The 10,520-nt window shown below is 33.7% G+C and overlaps 1 pseudogene; it reads left to right on the top strand.

Moving 5' to 3' along the window:
• Window positions 1-1,379: 1,379 nt before the first annotated feature.
• LOC120196213 lies at window positions 1,380-4,791 on the top strand (annotated as a pseudogene).
• The last annotated feature ends 5,729 nt before the right edge of the window (window positions 4,792-10,520 follow it).

Raw genomic sequence — 10,520 nt, 5'->3', positions numbered from 1 at the left:
TGTACTTTTAAGTTTGATACCAGTAATCATTTGTTCTCTTTGCAGTATTTAAACTGTTAAAAATAACCCTAAAACACCACATTCTGTTAAGTTGAAAAATGATAACGAGATGAGAAAAACAAGCGTTGAGGTTCCTCCTGGTTTTGTTAAGCGGTCGACCACACTTTTTGAATATATCTTCTCCATTGTTAAAGCAAAACCGGTCAAGGCTTTTCTTGCATATTGATCAAAAGCTTGGCAAAACGCCACCAGTAAAGAGGTACTGAGCATGCTGCAATCTTCATTTAGGAAGTATTTACATGCGAAGTCAACCCCCTCCCTCTATATATATACACTAAATTTATTTCATTTATTACACATTTCTCTTCTATACTCAATCTTCCATTTCCCCGAGCCTAATATACCTCCGTTGTCGGCATCTCTACGCGGCATCTTTCTAGCCATTGACAACAGTTTTTTGTTCGATCCAAGTTTTCTTTTTAATTATTCTTTTGCTTTATTTGCTGAGGAAGAAAAGGCTACAGAATCGGGTTCGGTTTCTTTATGAGCAAGGTAAAAATAAAGACTAGAGACTTTTATGCTCTGTTTTATTTTTTTCATATCAAATATGAATATAAGACATTGCTTTGAATTTATTTCGATCGATATTATAATCGTACAACATATATATTCGATTTAAGAGCGGAAAATATTATATATATATATATATATATAAACGCCTAAGTTGTGTTTATCTAGGGAACTGAGTTTTCACAAGTTTTAAAATTTTTCCTCTTTTTGTACTTGAATTTCTTCGGGATATCTTAAGTTTTAGTCTTAAAATTAATGAAAAGCATATGGGACTGCGTGGGGTGTGCCAAAAATGCAGGGGTAGCCCTTTTCTACGCCATTAAAACTGGCTTGTCTTAAGTACGACTATGAGACAAAGAGATGTAGTGAAAGTAACGCTTTACATTCAACAATATATTGTTAATCAACTTCATTAATCTGAACGTTTATCCCCATGTGACCTTTGCCGCATTTCTCACGGGGTACTTCAGCTTTCCTTTTTTTGTTTATATAACTTTCCATTGATATATATACAATGGCACATGATCCATTACTCTACCTCAACCACCTTCTTTAACACCCTCGCTTTCTCTCTTCCATTTTCATATCTTCAAACTTAAATTATTCAAAGCATTTGTGTTTACGACACCCGCATCGATGGATTATTGATATACGAGGATATCGATTTTGTTTTGGTGAGTTTCAAGCTTAATGCTAAGTTAATGTTTGAACATTGGTTTGACTGATATATATTTCCCTTTATTTATCCTGATTTTTGTAGGTATAATTTTCTTGATATCTGAATTTAGGAAATGAGATTTTTTCCGAAATCCAAATAGCAGAAGTGGGGATTTCTTGGAAGGAATGCTTGGTGATTATGTTGGAGGAAAGCCTAAGGTAAAGGCTACTAAAAATGGCTATACTTGGCTTGTGACAGCTCTCACTTGCCTACAACTCGCCTTTGCAGTTTATGCAACAATCCTTTTGTATTACATGAGTCCATCGGTAGATTTAGCAACCAAACTTGAGTTTACTTGGGCGACAAGAATCGCGAGGAACATGAAACAGTTGATAATCCCGCCACATGTTCATGGTCGCTTCCAAGAGGCTGCTTCTTTCATCACAGCTGAAACCATCCCTCCAATCACCCCATCACAAGTTTGTGAGTATGAGAACCACTTCAAGAGGAAAACACTTTGTTCCCAGCTTGATTCTTTGCTTCAACAGTCGCTTCCGTTCCATCAAGTTTGGGTGCTTTCATTCGGGAGTCCAAATGGGCACTCTCTAAAGAGAATCATAGAGAGCTACAATGACTCGAGGATCAACTTCATTAGCTCAAGCTATGATTTCAAGTACTGTGGCAGGTTTTTAAATGGCCTTACAAACAGAATCTGATCTTGTGTATATTGTTGATGATGACATGATTCCGGGAAAGAAAATGTTACAAATTTTATCTCATGTAGCAGGAACTAAGAAGTATAAGAACTCTGTTTTGGGCAGCATCGGAAGGATCTTGCCTTTCAGACAGAAGGACTTTACATTCCCGAGCTATAGGAAGTTCCGATCAAAGGAGGTGGGGCTTTACTTACCTGATCCTGCCTATGATATAACAGTCCAAAAAATCGTGCAGGTGGATTTCCTTTCTAGTTCATGGTTTGTATCTGCTGAGCTTGTCAAGGCACTTTTCATTGAGACACCATTCACATTCATGACCGGTAAAGATCTTCATCTTAGGTACGTTTACCATGACTGAAACTTTTACAAAATTTTCATGGCACCCAAAAATTATAAAAAAAAAATGAAGTTGGTGTAGTGATGATCCAATAGACTATTTTTTATCACTTACTTCGATTTGGTACAAAAATGGAATATATTTTCATGGTTTGGTCACCTGTTGAATAATATATGTCATTGCTAAGTATGATTTAATTATACAATTAGAAAACTATTTATACCCGAGTAATCTCTACATATTTGATGAACTGTGTTAGAATAAGAGGGCTCAATGTTGATTGTTGAAAGTTGACTCACCAAGCATTTAAAGAACTAATTTTATATTTAATTCTATGAAAGAATCTTCTTAACTCATGCTATAATTTATTGGTACTAAAATGTTCAACTTTTTTTTCTGAATATTACAATCTCTTTAGAGGAAAATGATGGATATTTTATACATTAGTTCATGTTAAGGGTGGATACTCTGTATCCTGTTTCCACTACTGATAATTCCTGCATTATTTATTTCTGTGGATTTATACTTTATATGCTTTTTAATCTTATGTAAAACACTGTTATAAGCATTTGATTGCCTTTTTTGTTCTAAAGTTGTAGTAGTTTCCAAGGTTATTAACTTTTTTTTACAAACTTGTACAACTATCAACTTCAGAAGTATAGAAATGCATGCTCATTTGTTCTTCCAGTTGACCCGACCGACAAAGAAACATGGGGTGATAGTGAACAGAGGCTTGCTTATGTCTCGGAGACCACTGTGATCTTTAAGGACAAAGTTCAAGTTAGAGATGAACAATGGTGGAGGGCACTAACTTATGGTTATGTGACTCAGTGGGCTACAATGTACCCTCAAAAGATCGATGCTATCTTCTATGCTCACAGTGTTGATGAGGTCAAGGCACTTGCACCGCTGCTCGAAAAGTTCAGATCTTCTGTCGGAAAGAAGCCTTATATTGTAGTGTCCGGAGGTAATTTCTGCCCTTGTAAAGATGCTGCAATAGCTCTAAACTGGCCAAAGTCGGTCTGCAAAGAGCGAAGATTTAAGATTTTTGATTTGCAAATAGGGCCACTTTCAGGAACATCAAACTCTGAGGTCCCAGTCCTGCAAGCAGTATACTATAGTTTTAAAGGATTGATCAAAATTCATAACCCCAGTGTGATTATCACAGTGACAGACATTGATCCCAATGTGCAAAAGGCTTTGAAGATGGCATCCGAGACGAATGCACATGGAACTGCACTCGTACTTTTACCGAGGCCTTCTGACTCCAAAGTTCTATGGATGGCTGATCTAAGATCAACATCATTGCAAAGTAAGAATGCTAAATATGTTCCTAGAAGATTCTTGATAATAAAAAACTATTTCATTTTCTTTTATGAAGAGCAATAATCTAAATGATCATTTTGTATTGCAGATTGGAACCAGATGCGGATCTCAATCAATATAATTACTCAAAACCGTGCACCTTCCTTAACGAGGCTTCTTAAATCTCTGAGTGATGCATACTACATTGGAGATGAGATACCTATCAGCTTCAATATGGACAGTAAAGTCGATGAGGCAACTATTAAACTTGTAGATTCATTTCAATGGCCTCATGGCCCTAAAACCCTTAGAAGGAGAATCATTCAAGGAGGGCTTATTCGAGCAGTTAGCGAGAGTTGGTATCCAACAACGAATGACGATTACGGTCTACTACTTGAGGACGATATCGAAGTCTCTCCTTACTACTTACTATGGATTAAATATGCTCTCTTAGCCTACCACTATGACCCTCAAGTATCCTTTCCTGAGCTCTCGTCGATCTCTCTTTACACTTCTCGATTAGTTGAAGTTGTGAAAGAGAGGCCGAGATGGAACGCAACCGAGTTCTTCAAGTAGATTCACCCGAATACACCTTACCTTCACCAGCTACCTTGTAGTTGGGGTGCAGTATTCTTCCCCAAGCATTGGAGAGAATTCTATGTCTACATGAACATGAGATTCACCGAAGATGCCAAAGCGAATTCGGTTCAAATCCCGAAGTCGATGACAAATGGATGGCAAGCTTCATGGAAGAAGTTCCTCATTGGCATGATGTACCTTAGAGGATACATTAGCCTCTATCCCAACTTTCCGAACCAAGCGAGCTTTTCAACCAACCATATGGAACCAGGGGCTCATATCAGTGCAAAGGACAACGTTGTTCGGCACGATAAAGCCGATTTCAAAGTCCCGTTGCTGGTGGGAGATTTCAGAACCATGTTGCCTAATACGAAGTTACCTCCGGCCTCCAAACTGCCATCACTTAACCTTTTCAACCAACCTGTATCGCTCAAAGGGCTCAAGGCAGCTGGTGCTAAGTTAGGTCAAGATGTATTGCGGTGCAACAACGCTACAAAGATTGTGACAGTTGACCATATAACGGGTCTGCCACTGCAATGCTCGAAATTCATATGATTAGAATGTTTGTTATTTGTTATTCTTTATTTCTTTATCTAAAAGGAAAACTTACCCAAATGTAATATTTTTGTTGATATGAAAATCAATAGAAACCATAAAAGGGAGAGAAACAAAGGTTTTACCATGGTTTCTATTAACCCAGAACTGGCTCTGCTGTAAATTTTAATTAATTGGCTTCAAAGAATTAAATCAAATCGGCATTTCTTTCTATAAAATGCATAACTAGAACAACCAACTATTGTAACTCATTTGAGGATTGCTTAAAAATCAAGATTTTGGGGATAGATGGTGTCAGTTAAGAGTAAACAATATTCATATTTATTTGTTTTTTAAGTACATCAAACGTTAGAGAATAAAATTAAAATAATTCGTATCATTCGAATTCTAAAAATTATAAATTAATTATTAATCTTTTAGAATTATTATAAAATATCACCATAACATTATAAAAATAACAAAATTTGATAAATCTCGTTACCATTTTGTAACAATTTAATATTTTTATTGATCGTCTTATAACATCACAATAATTATTTTATATAATTTAAAAATTTTGAACTTTTAAAATTTGAATGATTAAAAAATCATAATATAATTTAATATTTTATATATTTATGAAATTTGATTGATCAACTAAATCCCACGCAAATGCAAGCTTCCCTGATAAGGCCATCGAGGTTGGTGGCAAATCGAGCAAATTTCATGGCTTGAAGTAAACATTACATTAGTATTGGATAGCCCCTAAAGTTTGTAATATTTTTTTTAAAAAAAAGTTGGACTTTCTTAAAATACAAAGTATCAAAATTTAATCAAGCAGTAAATTTGGCTTTGTTACTATTAACCTAATCCACTATATAAGAATTGCTTACCTGATAAATATGTAGAAAATTTAGGAAAAAGAAAACAAAATACCCAACCAATGAACCAAAACGCGACGTTGAAGAAATGTCAGATGTTCTAAAAAAACCATTGCTTAAAGTGTTAACTGATTAAATTATAATTAAATATAACTACACAACAAAACAAATAAATTGGAACAAACAAAAGTCCAGGTTTCTCAAAATTTTCAATTATATAAAATATATTAGACGCTCAAGTAATGAAGTAATTATTTTGATTTTTTAATAATTTTTAAAATTTTAATAATAATAATAAAATATTTAATTATAATTTAATAACATTTTTAGATAAATTATGTATTTAATCATCTAATTTTCATTTTAGTTCTGTTTTAGCCACATAACTATTTTTTAGTTACAAAGTGACGTATATTTAGAATTTTCCTAATCAATTAATAATGAACGTGCACACACGCTACAGACATAACTGCTTAAACTTAAAACTTTTAGGAATAACAACGTTCTCTTTTATCTCATTACATTATCTCCTTTTAAGTACAACTTATGGACATAACTTTTAAGGCTTAATACAAAAATTGTCTAAATTCTATCTTAAGTTAATTTTAGGTGTCTAAAAGAACTTTTTGCCAAAAATAAGTGTCTAATGTTTTTTCTGTTACACTTTTAGGTGTATGGTTCGTCACAACCGTTGAATTTGATTGTTATCTGACACATATCAAACATATAAAATTTTTAAAAAATTATTTTAAAATTTAAAAAAATTAAATTATAATGTATTTAAAAAAAACTTAAATCTCTTTTAAAAAACTCAAAACCCTTAATTATAAACTCATTTTCAATCGTCGTCGGCCATCTCCGATCACCGTCTGTACTGTTGAAAGGCATCTAATTACCGATGCTCAATCATTGATCGATCATCATCCTTGTCATTACTCCAAATCTCAAAATACCTAAATCCCTAGATTTCTAACCTTAGATTTAATGAGTATTGGGGACGAAAGAGAATAAGGCAGTGGGGGAAGAAATTTGAATAAAAAAAAGGGAAATAAGAAGGAGGATGAGGGAGAGGAGATGTAACATCCTCAATACCGGGTTAGTGATTTAAGTGTAAGATTTTTAATTCAATGACCAAACTAAATAAATTGAAAAGTGAAGGAATTAATTGAAAGATGTTGGTGTAGGATTGATTAATAAGTGAAGAATAAGTAAGAGGGTAAAAGGGTCATTGAGCAAATAAAATAATAAAATAATAATTTGTGGGAATTATAATACCCATGTGAATGAATTGAAGAGATAAGTTCCAGATTACTCATCCCCCTTTTCTCTTCATCTTCTTCCTTTTCAACGTGAAACCCAAGCTCAAGGTAAGAATCCGAACCTTGGTCGTTTCTTTGATTTTTAGCTTGGAAATTGAAGTTTGGATGTTATATAAGCTAAAGGAAAGCTTATATGACATTAAAACAACAAGATAAATGTTTTAGAGATAGATTTGAAAAATGGGTTTATAGATGAAATTTTGATATGGATGAGTTTTTAAAGTTTGAATAAGATTTTTGACTTGTCAAAAGGTTAATTAAGGAATATAGAGTGTTAGAATTGATTAATAACATGTTTTGAATTTGGGTATGATTATTGATTTTAAGAATTTGAATGAAGTATTGGAAATAATAAAGTGTTGAAATGATAGAAGTTAGCTAAAATGGTTGTAGCTAAGTTTGGTAGTATGAAAGAAATTGTGTATGAGAAAATTGAGTAAGAATGGAGGATTTTCGGATTTGAACAGTAAATTTACAGATTATGCAGAGGGAACCGATACTTCCATGGGGGGGGGAATCGATTCCCCCTAAAGGAAAAGTTGAAATTTGGTTCATTAAATTTGTTTAAGCTGTTAGAGGTTAATTGCAAGGTTTAGGATTTTGATAATTGTCTCGAAAATTATGTTCATGTAGATATCGAGCCTAAACGAGTTCCGAAAACAAGGGACAAGTAAGATTGATCGAGGGAAAGGCAAAGAGATTTAGATGAGTGCATATGCATATCATGATTATAGAAATACATTCAGGTCTAGACTTGTGATAAGTCTAGATTTTATATCTTGATACATGAATAATAATATGACTTCTAAGTGTACATTACTATTATCATATGTTATGTGTGTTATATGCATTGTTTTACCTGATTTATGTATTATATGAAAATGTGAGAACAATTATGCAACATGGAGTTATATGATTACATGAAAAGATGATATGAGCTATGTGATAAAGGTAAGAAGTTACATGTCTACGCGATATAAACTACGTGAAATGTAAAAGCCCATGTTATGTAGATGAGAACTATAGGTATAGTTGGCATGCCAAGAGTAGAGGGTCTACGCGGTCTTTCGGGACAAAATTCTACGTGGTCTTTCGGGACGTATATATATTCTTTGGAGCATGTATGATGTCTTTTGAGACATTTACTTGATCCTTGGTATATGTATATGATTCTTAAGGAATTTCTATGTGGTCCTTAGGGACATATTATATGGCACTACGGTGCAATTCTACGTGGCACTTCGGTGCAAATTTATATGAGCTGTGGTGACAGCATAGTGCACAACCTCACAGTACTCACATACCTCGGGTTCTCAGTATTGTATCATGGGCTATTGAATCTATTGAACTTACGGAATTTATTATATGAATTTATGATGATTAAATTGAGAAGATTATTGGTAAGGTACATTGTTATGTAGCTTACATTGATTGCATAGATATTTTTGTTACGTTTCATTTTATTATAGCAACATTGTTATATTTCATTGTTATTATTATTATGCCTCACTAAGTCTATGACTTAGCGTGTAAGCGATTTACACTTACGTACGAAGAACCAAGATTAGCAGAAATAGAAGTGGCAAAAACAAAAACACTGTTAGAAGATCAAAATTAGAAGTAATTACTAAAGTATGTATTTTGATTGTGTATAATATGTTGGTATGTAAGAAATATAATAAGTTGTTAGTATTAACGCTCTGATCAACTTTTCTAATATTTTGAACATATTTATGTAAATGTAAATGTATAGTAATGAATGGTTAAATTTTTACTAGTTTTATGTACGTTTTACGGCAGTACTGTAGCAGTACTGTAGTAGGGGAATCGATTCCCTGTAGTAAGGTACCGATTCCCTATTTGCATTCAGGAAAATTTGTGTAATCGGTACTATAGCATGTTACTGTAGCAGTTACTGTTCACGGTACTGTAGCAGATTGTTGTTCATACGTATTTTAATGTACACAAATACGTGTTTGCCTAAAATTTTATAATAAACATAATTCAATAATTTATTATAGTATTTTCTTAAAATAAGTTCAAATGTTTTGTTATTTTGTAAGGAAAAATGTTTTAAAAAGGCAATGTGACATCTCGGACTCTTATTCGGATCGGGTACGGGTTGGGGGGTGTTACATTTAATGGCATCAGAGCTAAGGTTTAGTCGATTCTCGGCATAAACCGGAGTCTAGAGTGTCGTATAATATATACATGCCAACAAATAGTGAAAACTTCTGATATGATGGAATAGTAAGTATGTTGCTTTGCTAATTGAATTATATGGTTGTATTTTTATAGATGTCCGGACAAGGTAGTTCTAAGAATGAAGCGGGAGATGATAGACCCGCTGAAAGTAGTAATTCACCTGCCCTGACCAGGCATAGTGAAGAACAGGCACCTTCTAGAGTGCCTGTAGCTGATCAAGATGTGTTCTTTAGAACATTAGATGCAGTATTGACGCGTGTTAAAAACATTTTTGATATTTCGATATAACAAATTAATTTAAATGAATTTTAAGATTTTACAAATGATTTTACAAATTTATATTCGATTCAATTAACCGAATATCAAATTATTACTCCAAGTTTTTCAAGATCAATTTTAATCCTTACTAAATGTGTAAAATTGTGATTTGTACTTAAACTATTTTTGAAACAATTTTCACAAAGTATTTTGAACCAAAAACAAGCCTTAAATCAATTATTCAAAGGCATGCACCGATGCATCAGTCCATGCATCGATGAATTAATTGAACATCAAATGCATTCCATGCACCGATGCACTCTCCATGCATCGATGCACTCTGAATATTTTCAAAACATCGAATGCATTTGATGCATCGATGCACAAGCCATGCATCGATGCACCAGGCTATTTTTCAAACATCGAATGCATTTCATGCATCGATGCACACTTGGTGCACCGATGCATCAAGTGTTCCAACGGTCAAAATATTTGAATTTTACACGAATGCACCGATGCATCCTTGATCATGCATCGATGCATGAGATGCTCCACCTAGAAAAATTAATTGCTTTCACACTTAAATGGCTATATGATCTTCACTAATCATCCCCAACGTTCAGAAGTGATTCAAGGTGTATTTAAACAAGTTCTGAAGCCCTTGATCAACAAGAAATCATAGAGAAACAAGAGAGAAAGCATCAAACACCAAGTTTGTGCAAATCAAGCCAATTTTCCTTTCAATATTCATTTTGCTTTCAAGAACACCATTTGTGCTCATTTGTAATTATCTTTGAGTGTTCTTTTCTTGTTCTAGAATTGTGCAAACATCTTACCTTGTGAGGTTTTCCTTGTAAGTTTGCAAATTTGTAATCTTCTCTTTGGGAAAAGAGTGTTCTCAAGAATTGGGGTATATTCTTGAGGGTATTGTAAGGTTATCTCTTTGGCCTCAAAAGAAAGAACAAATTAGTGAATTTGTTGGAAAATCCTTAGTGTGGATACCTAAGGTAGTGGACGTAGACTTTGATTGAGAAAGTCGAACCACTCTAAATCGATGTGCAAATATTTTCAATTTTCTGCAAAAGCTTCCACCGAATTTTTAATTGCCAATTCACCCCCCTCTTGGCTAATTCCGCCGATCGATTAACTCAACAATTG

The sequence above is a fragment of the Hibiscus syriacus genome, unplaced genomic scaffold (assembly GCF_006381635.1).
Source record: "Hibiscus syriacus cultivar Baekdansim isolate YM2019G1 unplaced genomic scaffold, ASM638163v2 tig00117028_pilon, whole genome shotgun sequence".
In the NCBI taxonomy this organism is placed as follows: Eukaryota; Viridiplantae; Streptophyta; class Magnoliopsida; order Malvales; family Malvaceae; genus Hibiscus; species Hibiscus syriacus.
The sequence above is the reverse complement of the archived record's forward strand: the minus strand, read 5'-3'. Positions and strand labels throughout refer to the sequence as shown.